A 15639-nucleotide genomic window follows, 5' to 3' on the forward strand; every position below is an offset into this window, starting at 1 on the left:
GCTAGCCCATCAGTTACTGTGACTGAACAGCTTTATTTCCCGTTATTGTGTTGGTTCACGCTAATTGCTCAGGTTTCAGGGGTCTATGTGTTTGTATCCCTCCCTTTCCTTATCCTCCTGATTGATAAAATAAGCATTCCCATGCTCCACACATCCTTACCAATTAGTGTGACTGACCAGGTTTGTTCTCATCCTGATCTCCCCCATCATGTGTCAGTCAGGTTTGTCTTTGTTCTTGTTTATGGCTCCTTCGACCAGATACCCTCAAAAGGAGCGGACACTCTCCTTCCACATACCCTTGCAAGTATTGTCAGACATGATTTATTAGTCGGCTTGCAGCTAAGGAATTAGCTTTATGGTGCCCTATCTGGAGATGATCACTGAGGCATGGAGAAAAGGACATCCGAATGTCAGTATTGATGGTAAGCATGCAAAGAAGCAGATTTATACCCAGCAGGGTGAAATGTTCTCTTCAAGAGCAGCTTCACAGTGCTGGTGTGTGTCTGACAAGGACTGGGTAGACAGCTGGATGGTACGTAGAGAGGCACAGAGGCAGCCAGCTTCCTTAACCAGTGCCAACTCCTCTGCATGTACAGTTCTCCCTGACCCCATCAGGGCTTGCCGGTCATTTAGGAGAGAGGCAGGCTGCCGTTCTTTGCTGCAAGGGTCCTCTAGCACCTTCCTGCAGCCCCAGCCAGAGCCGTGTGTCTGCTGGGGGAATGCCACAGCTCTGGCTGAGCCTGGTGTGGTGGGACGAGCGGTCTCCTCTGCCCCAGGTGAGCCTAGCTCTCGCAGCACCCCAGCGCAGAGGTGTTTCTGGTTCGTGGCCTTACAGCGTGACTGCTCACAGCTACATTAGATTGAGGTTGGTGCTGACCCTCTGTTGCCAGTGCTCGGTTTAATACAGTAGCGTGGGTACGCCTGTTGGCCTGGGAGGAGAAACTAAATGGTGGACCAACGAAGCAGCAAATGGCAGTCCTTCAGGCAGCTCTGGAAGCAACCGGTGAGTTAAGCCGTCGCATTGGCATTTTGTTTTTTCAAGGACCGTGTCTGCACTAAAATGCTAGTGAAAGCCATGCAGGGGGGTTTCCCCTCCACTTGCCCCCCTGCCCTGGCTGGGCTGTGGTGCTGCTCTCTTGGGGAGGGAAGACCTGTATGCTGGATCAATAAAGTGGCTCCTTCCTCATGCCCTGCCCGAAAGCTGTTGGTAGCTGTTTTTCAATGGGATCGTTTCCTTTCTCTGGTTTATTAGGTGGCTCCACAACCAATTGCACCGGCCCAGTAAGATGGGTGTGGGAGAGTAGGCACCACTAAGCCAGCCCTGCCCTTGAGTAAGAATCATAGAATCATAGAATCATTTAGGTTGGAAAAGACCTTTAAGATCATCAAGTCCAACCATAAACCTAACACTGCCAAGTCCATCACTAAACCATGTCCCTAAGCGCTTCTTATCGTTCCTCTTCAGCAGTCCCCCGAGACTGCAAATACCTGCCAAAATGCCTGCTCTCCTCCCGCACGCAGGGGCCGTGTGCTGGCCACGGCCGTCTCTTTTGCGGCTGCAGGGAGGGAAGCCCTGCTGAGCTGTGAGCGTGCTTCTTGTTGGCAACGCACGACCTCGCGGCCAGCCGCCACTTCGACCGCTGGAGGACGGGATGCGTTGAGGCCAGCGGCTGGCTGGCGGGGGGAAGCGGTGGGAGCACGTGGCTGGGTGCGGGGAAGGGTGAGGAGGCAAGACTGCCTCCGTCATCCGCAGCAGCCGGATCCTCCCGGTGCCCCCCGAGAGGCGGGGAGGCCAGGGGCAATGGAGGCCCCTAGTCCATCAGGTAAAGTGGGTGGTGCTGGGGGAGCCCCTGCAACACAGGGGACCCTGGGCACCTCCAGCATTTTGGAACTGCCTCATTTTTTTGTTTCAAATCCATTTTTTTTTTTCTCCTTAGTATTTCTGGCTTGTGGAAGCCTTTCATCTTCAATCCTGTTTGCAGACTCAATGTTTGCATCCTAGCCAGCTCCTTTGCTGGGATAACCCGGCATTGTCGGGTGAGGGGGCTGGAAGTCAAGGCTTTTACTGTCGGATCAAAACTGCCATGGCATAGCATGGAGAGCTAAATGTTGTGTAGACTCATTTTACCAATTCAAACTTGCTCAAATGGTTACAGTGGTGGGTAAAGTAGATGTTATCAAGCTCAGTGTAGGGTTAGTTATCATCTGTCCTGGAGCCACTATGAAGCTGACCCGAATTTTGTATTGTGGGCCTTGGCTACTTCAGTGGGAATGCCATCCTGTGGCCAGGTAATTTGCCTTTCTAGTTTGTTGTGCACAAATCCAAATTGTTTGTTGTGAAAATGGCAACTATTTTGAATGGCAGTAGTCTATTTAACCATCTCTGTGCACTGTCAGAAGACAAATATTATGCATTATATGTGTCAGGGGAGGAAAGCCCCTGGGAGTAAGAACCGCTATAAAATTCTTTATAAAAACAGACAAGTATGACTCCAGGTGACATTTGTCTTGGCTCCAGGTGAAATTACTTTTGGCTTCAGTCCCTGGGTTTGTCCCTCAGTCTTGGTTCAACAAACAAACCTGCCTGCATGCTGCAGGATGCCAATACCATTTTGCTGTTTGCTTCCAAGATGGACTTGCTTGGTCCCAGGAAGTTTGCAGTGGTGTTAAAATACCCGTGTATAGGCAGGGGAGGAGAAGCCTGTGGGAGATTTTCAAGCTTCCTCTGTGGTTAAGGCACAGGACCGGGAGTCAGGAGATCGAAGTTCCTGCGTTGTACAGAAAAGTTATTCCTACACATAGGCTGCATTGATAAAAGTGATCTCGTAGGAGTGCTACACTCATTTCTTTGATGGAACCAAGGCTTTGTTCTTGCCAGGCAGTGCACTGCAGAGAGTCGGCTCATCCCACCTAGGAAAGGCTGCCATCCTGAAAAGGGAGCAAGGACAAACTTGCACCGATGCTCACCGGTCCAATAAAATGTACATCGCTACATTCATGAAAGTAGCCTCAAAGTGGTGAGCGCTGAGTGGGAAGAGGAAAGAGAAAGCAAAAGGTGACTGTGCTTACCTGCGTCACATCGTGTCACAGGAGTTGAGAAGGATGTGGTCAGCATAACCACAGCCAAGAAATGCAAGGAGGATTGCCCTTATATGTTTATAAACAAATTAATGTTGGTCGGGGTATTGTTTTCCAAAGATGTAAGTGTCAAGAATGCAGGGACGACTAATGGAAAACATTTTGAGCAAATATTTCTTTACAATAACTGGCCACAGAAACGGCTGACATGCTCAAAGCGTGCTTTTGGGATACCCCTTTATGCAAGGCTTTGAAGGGAGAAGTGGGGAGGACAAAATCCCTAGCTAGAACTTGCTTACAGGCTGTTTAATTTGAAAGATAGCTGTACAAGCTGTTTCTCTCCATTTGGGAGTGGTACAAACTCTCTTATCACCTTCTCGTCTCTTACAGAGCGGTGACAATTGCTGCTAAGGTCTTTTGGGAGCCGGTGAAACAACTGCTCTCTGGCAGCGCCGGGAGATTCAGGTTACTCTGTGGTCTCAGAACTACTCTGAGACAGTAGTGTTTGCAGGAGTAGTCAGTGCCCCTTCTCCCCATCAGAGCCTAGATCCAGCTCTCCTGCTGCTTTTAGGAAAGAGGTGAATTGCAACTACTGAGCACTCATTTATTGACGTGGCTGGTCTTGGGGTCATTTCGTGAGTTTTCAGTACCTTGTCTGTTGCCTGAAGAAAACAGCAGCTCCTAATAATAACATCATAACCGTGCTGCTGCTGTGTTGGGAAGGGTTGCAAGGTATCTGCTGTGGGTTAAATATCAACTAGCCTGAAAAGCCACCCTGGGGATGACAGACTGCTCTGTCTATACTATGTCGGGGTGGGATTTTGGTATGATGGAGGTCTTTCATCTGGTGAATTATGAATTGCCATGAAGTGAAATGATGCTTTTCTACCACTGAGATGGACTTTGGGTTGCCAACGTTGAGCAGTCCTCAGCACCCTGTGTGATGAGATCCACCCTTCAGAGATGAGCATTTGCATGTTACTTAGAAATGCAAGGTTGGCTACGGTCCCCGGAGGATGCCCCTGGTCATGGTCCAGAGCTGGTTTCCTTTTGGTATGGCTTTTGGTCTGATGGAGTTGCATCGGTGAATAGAGTTTTTACTAAATTGTTAATCAGTCATTATAATCCTGCGGTTTTCTGTTATACCATACTGGACCTGTAAAGAAGTGAAAGGCCCAGGTCACCCATGACAAGTTACCTCTTGAAGAGACCTGGTAAAGTCTGTGGCCGGCACAAAAAACCAATATAGCAGATAGAAAAGGTGAAGCTGAAAATAGCCAGTGGGCATTACTGGGTCTGGACCTTTTAACAGCCCTGTTGATGTTAATGTGAGACATCTCTGCCATTCCCGAAGACAAGAACGTTCCTTTCCCACAGAGAGTAAAAGGTCAGAAACAAAAACGGTGAAGTGAGGTGAAACAGTGTCTTGTGAAATACACCTCTCCTCCGTTCAAGTCTGATCTGGAGATGAGGATATATGGTGAGATGTTCTTACAGGTGAGTTTATGGGAGCCAGCTATGTTTAAAGAGCCTAGAAAGAAAATCCTTTTCACAGTTTGGCAAATGTTGAGTTAAACCCTGCAGAGGTGGAGATGTTTCTGCTCAACCAGACTAACATGATGGATTCTGTGAAACGGGGCTGGGACATGTTAGGTAACGTGTAATAACGTTATAACTTTCTTAGCAGAATTATATATAAAGTATGTGTGTATCATTAATTATCATTATGTATTATTACTAATTATACACATATATGGCAAAAAAATGGGACAAGAATATGTAACTTTGATAGGAAGAAAAAACCTTGTGAACCACTATTAAACTTTACTGAAAAATCATAGCAGTCAAATACCTTCTTTTATGAAAAATTCAGAAAACTTCCCAGTTTAAGCAAATTAGTTTCACGCCTGCTAGAGACATATTCTCCGCTCTGCCTCACACACAGAAATAATGCTGCATAACCCTATTTAAGACGGAGGTTTGCCTCTGCATGGACACCAGCGTAACTATCCTGGAGTAATTATTTTTCTCGCCCCACTCCAGAGCAGTGCAGGGTGGGGAAGTGGAGAGGGAGCATATGCAGTTACTCTGGAATAGATGTTGAGACCAGCATAGGTGCAGAAATGTAGAATTTGGAGCCACTCACTGTTTGTTTCACTATGTAGATGAAATATCCACACAGATAAAGATTTATCTTTGTAATTGCCTCAGCTGAGTTATGATTAACCCTAAGGATATGGGATGACTTTTGAACATGAAGCCTCTCTTGTGCAAAGAGTACTGTCTCATGCTTGTTTTGACGTATGTGCTCATGCATAAAAGGGTATTTGCTGTTGTAGTTGCATCTTCTTATACAGGGAGTCACGTAATGGTCCTAGTAACCCTCTGTGTATCACCTGGATGCTGCTCTCCAGTCCCTGGGCCCCTGAAGCAAGGTATAGACGTCCAGCAGCTCCCTGGCCTGCGAAGATGGGCAGCGTTTGGTGTGCGGGGCAGCTGCGACGGCCAGGGGCTCTGGCCGGGAGCGGGAGCAGCGTCGGGCAGGCAGTGCATGCCACCTTTCAGGGCCCATAGCTGAAAGGGCACCATTGTTATCTGCATCCCTCCCCGACCGCACCCCTCCCCGACCACATCCCATGACCTGGTGTGTAGAGCTTTTCACAGCGGATCCAGGCACAGACAGCAGGGCTGGGTTGTGCGCCTGTCTCCTTGCCAGCAGCGTGCTGTGAGCAAGGATTGAAAGTTCATGGGTGCTCTGCTCTTCCTTGCAGGCCCCCCCGCTGCTGGTGAGGCACGCTCGGTGCAGGGCCGACCAGTGTGACGAAAACTGTAACTTGATATGAAACGCTCGGAGACCTCCAATAGTAGAGTCCATACAGAGTGCGGGGTAGGTTTGTTTAATATCACCGGGGACTGAATGACAGGACCACCAGTACTGTCTTAGCCTCACTCTGAAAGAAAAAGATCACAGGGGGTGGCTGCCAGAGATGGATTTCCTCTAGTTTTCCTTGCCGCAGCCCTGCCTGGAGCGACTGCTTGTTCCCGTGTGCTCCAGAAGGTGAATCTTTCATTTAAGTTCACTGGTTGAGTTTGTTTTCCTCATGTCTGGCATATATCATCTTCTTGGATGGTCAATTCAAGATGGCAAATCAACATCCAACTATTAACTTGCCACTGAGCGGGCAGCGTTGCTGGAAAACTGTACTGTTCCTCTTCAGGAGCTGCAGAGGAAGCCAGCCAGCTGTCACACTCACTACAGATAGATAGTTTGCAACTATAAAATATAGATTAGATTTTTTCCTCCTTCCTGTGTCTTTTACCTTTCTACTTTCCCTTTTGAAAAAAGTTATGCTATTTCAAGTTGGTGTTGAGCAAATGGACTTTTCTGCCCCACCAGTTCTGCTCGCTTCCACTCCTCTCACCATCCTTCTCCCCTCCAGATCTCATCTCGATTGCAGACAGGCCCTCACAGGGGTAGGAAACAAGAGGAAAAGCCAGGAGCATGCAAGTAGAAAAATGATAACTGGAGGAGAAAGGAACAGAGGAGGCAGATGAGGAAAGAGCCCAGGCACAGCTGGACTGGGGCTTGTCTGAGCCCAGAGTGCATTTGCTCAGTGCAGCTCCAGGGAACACGGGGAAACAGCAGAGCGGCTACAGGGTGGTGCATGTGGACACCTGCCTTAGGGGGATCAGATCGATCCTGGTTAGAAAGACCCCTTGCAAAGGCGTCTCCCTCTTCCCGTTCATTGTGCCGGAGATGTGGGCATCTTCCTCAGGGGATCTGCTAAACTGTGTAACCTAAGGCTTCATCCCTCCTAAATCTAGGTGTCTAAGGCAAAAGCGTCCACATGTGAACTCAGCGTCTGTTCTCCCCATTTTGCGATGCGGAGGCTTAATCAATACAGCCGATACAGTCTGGAGAGTTTTTAATCTCAACCTGCAGTGGACACTGTGGTCGGGGTGTCCCTTTCTTAGACTCTGCTGACTGCATTGACCCTGCATCTCCAAAATACGAGTGGGAGTTTAGACCTGCGGCTTTCGTGTAGACACCTAAAATTTGCCATCATGAACCCCTCCCTACTGTAGGCTGGGATGATTTGTCCATTAGAGGCGTCCGTATCTTTATTTGAAGTGTAGGAGCGCGATTAGGCTAGACACCCGGCTTTCACACAGCGACGGCAGCGCAGCGGGAGGGGATGAGATGGTGGGTGGGCACCACCAGCGGCTCCCCCGCCACCCCCCTCCGCCCCCAGCCCCATGGGTTGAGCAGGCAATGCTCGCCCGCCTGGAAAGTCCGTCAGGAATGCGAAAGCCCCTCTCTCTTGGTCTGAGCTACCCAAGTTTCACACAACGGCCGGCCTGTTTGCAGGCACGTTATTCCCTACTGAGAAACAAGTGTTTATCCAGGGCTATAGCAGGGACTTGTTTACCATACGTGGGCTATGATCTTATTTATTTATCTATTTATTTATTTATCTTAACTTGAAAAACAGAAGCACATGGTAATTTTCTCCATGAAAACATTTATAGGAGGTGTTGGAAACCATGATTTTGCTCAGAAAAAAACAGATAATGAAACTAAAACCAAACCTGGTTTGCCACCTAGCTCTGGTCAGTATTAATTTGTGCAAGCTAGAAGTTTCAAAACTCAGTATTAGAAAAATGATCAGTTTGAGTCCAGACCCCAGTTAGCTCCTGTTTCGCTGCACAGGCTTATGGACATTTAAATCTTCGGTCAAACTGAGCAACGTCACAGCTTTCCCTCTGCCGTTTTTTCTAGATGTGATTTCATAATTCACTAGTATTTTTTGCGTATGTTTTTGTTCCCATTGCAGATTCTTCTGCAAGGACAAAGTATGATCTTCCACGTAGTTCATCAGCAGCATGCTGAACGCATTGTTTTCAGAGACTTGAGGTATACGCTAAGCACCACTTTCTCTAGTGCAATTATGAGTTATGTTGCTGAGTATATTAGTAAATATACTAATAGAACTAAGGAAGCAAAATAATTGTGTGACCTTCAGTGTCCTGTTCACTCCTAACAGCCTGAGCCTCCTCCAGCCTTTCAGTGTTCATCTGGATCTTTTCATTGACACCTCCTCACTCTCTGCTTTCCAATGTTAATTTGTAAGCCTGTCTGCCCCAGCTGTCCGCTGGTTATGTTCTCCCCTCCGCCACTTCCCCTCAGCCAGCCTTTGATTGTCGTACTAGGAATAGACTTGCTTTATTGATTCAGCCTTTTCTGACCTCTGCCTGCTTTATACTCCAGCCTTTGAATTGATACCTGCATCTCTATAACCCACAAAGCCATTCCCATATTTTGTGTTTCTGTTGTGCCACAAGTTTGGTCAAGACTTGTCTGGATTCTGACCCTATATCTCCTGGTCTGCACGGCTCTAGGAGGTGAGACTGCCTGGTTTTGTACGCCTTTGCTGAAGTTCCTATTGCTTTTGCTTCATGGAGCTAAGGAAACTAATAAACCCTAGATGCATTTCCCTCCCATTTCTCATCTCGCTCAGACATCAGCCTCAGTTTCTCAGGACATAACTCAGGGTACTGAAGTGCATCTGGTGTCTTTTCCTTCTGAACCATGGAGTATTTCAGGTCTGCTCAGCTCCTGTTTGCACCTGCAGCTAACGTCTTTCCAAAACCCCTTTCTACCATAAGGTGCTCATCTGCTTCCCATTTTTGTTTTGTCCCATGCATCCTGAGTGTCTTGAGTTCGCCTTTATCTGTTTTCCCTACGGATACCTTAGCTCCTATTTTTGATGCTGGGCAACCTTCTTCTGCTGCTGCAGACTGGTGAGAATCACTTCAGTTAATCTCTTCAGTACACTCCTCTGGGTAGACTTGACTCTTCCAGGCTTTTTATCACCTGGGAGGGAAATACTGCAGCTCCTTCCAACCCAGGGTGTACGCAGCTTCAGAAAGCCTGGAAGAGCGCAGCAAGTCCATGGCATCAGCAGGAACTTGCAGTTTTGTTGTCCCTCAAGCGGGGTTCGTTACCCGGTGTGCCATGAGCCAGTCTCCCACACACAGAGCCCAGATACTTGTTTATTTTGTGTCTGCACAGAGATGGGTGCTAGGTGGTAACTCCACAAAGCTAGCACAGCTCAGTTAACACACGGTAAGCATTTTATACATTCCGAGCAACAGTTATCAGTACTTTTTACATTTAGTCACCCTTACTTCTATTGGTTCTTGTATGTCTCGTCTTCACTTGAAGTCACAGTGTCCTTTCTTTTTACTGCGCATATCCAGTGGGGAAGGGGCTTTGTTGGGTAGGGGGCTTTCCTGCCCGGGGGTGGGTTTTTTACTATACTAATTAGGATTGTTCACCCGTAGTTCAAGTAGTTGTTTCTTTTTCTATTCTCTTAGTGCTTATCTTGGTACTCTCTTATTTGGCCGACTTAGCATGTTTCTTCCCCAAGGCCATGCCCAGTTAACTCCCTACAGAGGGTGAATAATGTCTTGTTTCATTTCTCACCAGAGCCTTCCTGGGATTCACCATCCTTGGTGCATCTAATCCTTAAGATAAACTATGTCAATGTGACCTAAAAGCTAACTATCATCTGATTAGACTACAGTTTCTGTATGCACAGCAGCCTCCAAATTATCACAAATTTATAAGCAGATTTTAGGTTATTTCTACATTTACCAGGAAATGCCCTCACTTCTATGGCTAGGTCTCCAGCTAAAGGTTTATAGGAAACAGATGTAAAAGCATTACTTTAATTTCCCATTTCACTAGAGTGCATGAAGTTGCTTTATTTAACATATAAACTTCACAGGAAACATTTCTTTTGACTTCTCGGGATTTCTGCCTGGCCTACCACTGTTAATATGGCTATCCCAGTGACGTAGCACAAACCTTAATGGCAATGTAGGTTAAATGAGGTGATGGGTGTTTGATGAACTCTTAAGGCAAACAGAATAGCCCGCATCCCTTTGATGTGTGCCCTCTTGAAATACTGCAATTACTATGCAGATCAGCGATGTCTGCCTTGCTCCTTATCCTGTTTGCTGTCTTCTGTGTTGTACATCATCTGTATAGAGGGAAACTTCAACTTTTTCTGTGTTTTTACAGCATCTCCTGCTTTGGGGTCCTCAGCCATTGGTGAAGAATCTAAGCAATAGAAACACAAATAAATGATTATAAAGTTGGAGGTGAATAATTTATCTTAATAAAGAGGTTCTTTTTTGTATCAGAATAATCTTTGAAAGGAGAACTGGATTCGCTTGTCTCCATAAAATTGGATGGGAGGGCACCTGTATGTTTATATTCTATCTGTAAATTAATATTTTCATGGAAATTATGTTTTCTGTGGTTAAAAAGGCCTGTCTCATGCTGGCAGGTCTAGTGCCACACGAAAGCAGCCAGGGAGTAGCTGTCCTGTAATACTGGGGACAGGTATAAATAGATTTGCATTCACAAAACATGAGCAGGCACTTCCTGAGTTACAGGGGTGTATAATAATACCTCCTAGAGCCTCAGCTATTGTCACCTTGGTGTTTGTAAACAATCAATCAGATTAAACTGGAACCCATTTTACAATAAAAGAGCAGCCATTACATGTGCTCTACAACGTTAAAAACCCCCACAAACTAACATTGAAAAACACACTTTCGGACAATTAAGTACCTCCAGAGACAGCACAAATGGAACATTTTAATAGAAACTGCACGATGGTCCACCTTATCTCATTTCCTCACCAGACTCGTGTAGTAAGCGCCTCTCCCTAGCAGCAAGAGAGAAGAGACAGGCCATGGATGTACATCCATGATACACATCAAATGAGAACAGTGGAGATATAACTATTGATGACCTTATGGATAATCCTGAGGGAGCTGGCAGAGTTCATCTCTGCCTTGAATCTTAGAAGGTAAAAAATGGTTACTCATCTTCCAGGAACAATTGCTTCTTTAGGAAGGCTCAGCTAGTAGAAACCATCATTACTACTTAATAACATGCAGTTCTGCAAGGCAAAATGTCAATAGCGTCATTCTCTTTGTGAAGAATGACTTTGTGTTATTCGGCTATAGCTATCATATTGATGTAGCATCTGTTTCTCCAGTTGGCATATACTGTATAGGGACTGTAGATTATATTATCTTTTATCAGTTTTTGTCTGATACAGGCAAAAAGAGTTTGGCTGGTGTGGTGCTTAATTAACATTGCCTTGAGTACTGCAGTGTAATTCGTAAATCTTTGAAATTCCAGTATAAAGAATGAGAATGGGTATTTGTCGGGATAATCTTTTTGGTACTTTCTGATGGCAGAAAAAGTGACTTTTTTCCCCCCCCTTTCAAATACAACCAGGTTTTCATAGCGAGAACTGTTAAAGCTGCTCTTTTATAACTTCTGTGGCAGTTTAAGAACGGTACTTCTGCTCTGTTCTCCTCCTGCTTCCTGCCCAAACTCAGGGCAGCGCGTGAAGTGTCTGCTCAGTGAAGCTAATCGTGATCTGTGTACTCGTTCTCTCTTTGCCACTTGTTACAACCATCTCAGGCTCTGGAAGAGCTGTGCTTGGGCAGAGAGTAACGGCTGCTGGGAGCAAGTCGAATGTTAGTTCCTCACTGAAATCACATGATGGCAAATCTGGGAATTCCTGCTTCATTTATGAGTGTGCACAGGATGCAATGTCACTCTTTCCTCATCCAGAGATGCATACTACAAAGAACTGAGCTGAATTCCACAGCGAGAAAGCCATTTACCCAAATAAACTCTCTATTCGGAAAACACCAGGCATCTTGCAGCTCCCTCCGCTGAACCAAGTCTTTTATTTTTAACATCTGTGCGCCGTGTTTTTTTCACTTCGGAGGTTTTTATTTTCAAACAAAAGAACCGCTTCAAGAATTCTTCAAAAAAGCAGGTAAACGCAATCTTTCTGCAAGAAATATTTTCTAGAATAGTTTAATGCAGTTCTGTTATTTTGAGAGGAGGAGTTTTAATATGTGCAATAAAATAATTCATATTGAAAGTTAGTCAAACTTTGCAAACAGTGCAGGGTCTCTGGACAACATTTATATGTACCTGAGCATTCAACATTTTAAAACGTCAGTGAGACACATCGAGTATATGTTATAATATTCAATGGTTCTTTTAGTTACATTTCCTTTTACCTTTACATTGTCTCAAACATTAAACTTTCTCAGAATATTAAATATTTAAAAGATCATTTTAACTTATTTTAGAGTGTAGATTTTTTAGGGACTCAAACTTACTGTGATTTTTAATGTTTTTTTTTTTGCCCCTCCTGTTCTATTTATGTGCAAGGGAAGTAGTTCCGGCTTACTTTTTGGGCTAGATGTTCTGCAAAACATGAATCTTCACATTTAAAAAGTATGTTTAGGTCTGCGTTTTGAGATAGGATTGATGTTGCAGAGTGAATACATCTCTAAAGCAAAATAAGTTAATGAAAAATGAATGAAGCAGGTACATACGCCCATTACTTTTCTGAAGCATTCCTTTTCATGGATTTTACTCATGCTGGCTGTATTTGTAACAAGCTGTTGTGATTTTTCCAGTCATCTTGCTGGAGTAGTCTGGCAGCAAGAGAGCGGTCTGCGGACCAGCAATGGGCTGGTCTGTTCTGCTCAGCATTGCTTTTGCTGCAGGAGGAAGAGGGTGAAACTGTCTCACTTCCCAAGAGCTTGAGATTTTACAAATTAGCTGTGAACGTTTGGTTTTCAATAAAAGTTATGGCAAGAGGTCAGGGGATTAGTCACATAAATGTAGCTACATAATTTTTATGGGGAATATTAGGGTTTTTTTTGAGAATAAAATCTATTACTCATATAAAACAGATGTTGAAAAGGTGCAACTTTCAAGAAATGTTGTCCAGCTGATGTGTAGGAATCTTTTTGTATTTCTTAATAGAGTCATAGATGGAAAACAGACACTTATTTGCTACCTGAACTCTCACAAAAGATGTTGGTCTTCTCATATGCTACCATCAGAATTACTGGTAGCTTCATGAGGGCAGCTCCTGAATTGCTGCCGAAAGCCTAGCTTTCAATCCAGACTTTGGTCTATCGGTAGGAGGCTAATTTGGACCTCACCAGTTCTCTCTTGAAGCGTCCATATGCTTTCTTCGGAGTTAAGCAGGTCACCGTGAGTTAGTCTTAAACATCACTGGAACAAAGGGAAACCAAGGATGTCAGAATTGCTGAAGTTTAGGGCTGAACGGATCCTGGTGAGTTAACGAGAAGATTTGTCTGGCTTTTCCTACAGCTAAATCTAGGAGAAGAAATGGTTCCTCACTGCAAGCCTTTGGGAATACTGTTTGAGTAGAAACAGAAGAAATACTTAGGCTTGTGAACATGTGAAACTGCTTCCCTTTTTCTCGAGGGACAAAAAGGGAAGAGCAGAGTATTAGTCTAAAGGATTTGCCTATGATTTTCCCTTCAGAAGTGTGTTAAATAAAGCTAAATCCTACAGGAGTACTGAGAAATTTAAACTTTTGCCCTCTTTTTCATCGGTAGAGAAATAAACTACAAAAGGGATAATATGTATCACATAAGAAGAGCCTTGCTAGTCTGAGACAATGCAACAATTATTTCTATAATGTTTCCCAATAACAATAGCTGCAGAAAGACTGAAAAAAACCCCTGCAGTCTAATGACTTTTTTTTCTTTCTGTGACTGGGTGCTTTTGCCAGATCACATTTTCCCCTGAGGATTAACTTTGAACTGCCAATTAAAAGTTATTGCTAAATCCTGTTACAGCAGAAAGCCTTCAGGTTCTTACTGTTAAGATTTGGCCATTGTCCCTCTCACAGAATAGATTAAACTGCTGGGGCGTTGGTAAATTACTTTTGCGGAATAGTCACATAGCCAATATGTTTTTTAGGGGAAGGGCAGCGACTGTATTCAGTTCAGGTTATTTTGTTCAATTAAAAACAAAGGGAAAAAAAATCTGAAATTGAGACAAGAACAAATATTACCACATTGTGTTAACAGTGCAATAAAGTTTGCCTGCGATGCAGTGATGACTCGGTTTCTTCTTCAAGAACTTTACAAAACCCCGTCAGCCTGTCCTACTTACAAAGGAAAATTACTGAAATCTGTGTACCAAAGGTTGGATGACCTTTCCTATGATTTTTGGGCAAAGGAGCTACAATACTGCAATAATCCTGCTATTTTCCCACAGCACACGCTGTGTGTGTCGCTGCTCTGAGCGGGGACAAATGGAGCATTATCTCAGAAACCGCTGTGTGGTAATGGCAGGCAGATGTTTGCTTTTTTTAATGTGGTCACCGTAAGATCATCATCTGCTCTGAAATCTGTGTGTCCAGCTAGGAACTGATCAAACAGGAAAGAGGAATGAACCCACTGATATTTTAATTTGCCTGAGAGAAGAAAGAAAACATTCTGCGTTCATTAGAAGAGCTACATAGCGCTGCCAAAACCATCCATTCACTCTAAGATGTGTGGAACATAAACAGCCATAAATCAATGTTCAGGCTTTCATGTTCCTCGCATTTCCATGCTTTAGCCCTGATCCTTGTTGAAAATACTGAAATTCTTGATCTCTGCAGGAATATAACTGCACCCAGCATTTTCCTATCAAAAAGAGCAGAAAAAGGGGTGTCTTTTTAGAGGAAAAATGATAGCCTAGAATGAAATAAAAGTTGCATTCCTGTTCAGCAAACGAATGGATGAACCCGCGGGGTACAGCATCTTCTTGTTGATTGATGACTTTTTCTTGCATGCATTACCTTGTTTCGAAGCCATCTTCATGACACCTGTTGAGAGAAGACTTAGGCTGGCAGAAATCCTTCTGCAGCATTCAATGGGTTTAGGTACCAGGTCTGTGGTATTTCATGAGCCTACAAAAAAGAGTAAATCAAGTACCGAAGAAGGGACTTTGATAATTGGTAGCATCAGCCACAGCGGGGATTTCTGGGGCTCTGGACTTCTCTCTCAGAGAAGCTGGCTTTTAACATGGAGCCTCAGTAAGGGCAAAAGGTACCTGATCCAGGGGCTACTGAAGTCTCATAAAGGACTCTCATCAGCTACATGGCACAGGACAAGGGTATGGAGGCATCTGTCCTCCACAGTTTTTTAGTCTACTTGCCATTCGCCAGCCTCCCTCACACATCGACAGCAGATACCCTTATCTTCTTCCATGGTCGTATGTCAGTTCAGAGGCTTGCAGTGTCAATTGGCTCAACACTGTAGAGGTCTTATTTGATGCTCGTTGCCTTTTACTAGTTTGCATAAACATGTGACTTCTTTTACTCTCTTGGGAGGGCTAATTATTGTTGCATCTATTTGATCTATGAAACTACCAGCATACCCTGTGGATGCTACGCTTGAGCTCTCCTCTAACCATTGCTCTTCTCTGACATGAACTGCTTGTAGCAGAAAGCTTCACCTCTTTTACGTGTATCATTACAATTATTAGTTTAATTTAGCGTAGAAAATCGATCTGCTACATTTCTGTTTTAATTAAATAAAGCATCTTGGCATGATGGGCCTTATAACTTGTAATTTCAAAACTGACAACAGCATTGATTATTCTTTTTCAATAGACTGGGGTATGAACTCTCTGATTGC

Source organism: Calonectris borealis, chromosome 1 (assembly GCF_964195595.1).
Source record: "Calonectris borealis chromosome 1, bCalBor7.hap1.2, whole genome shotgun sequence".
NCBI classification, from domain to species: domain Eukaryota; kingdom Metazoa; phylum Chordata; class Aves; order Procellariiformes; family Procellariidae; genus Calonectris; species Calonectris borealis.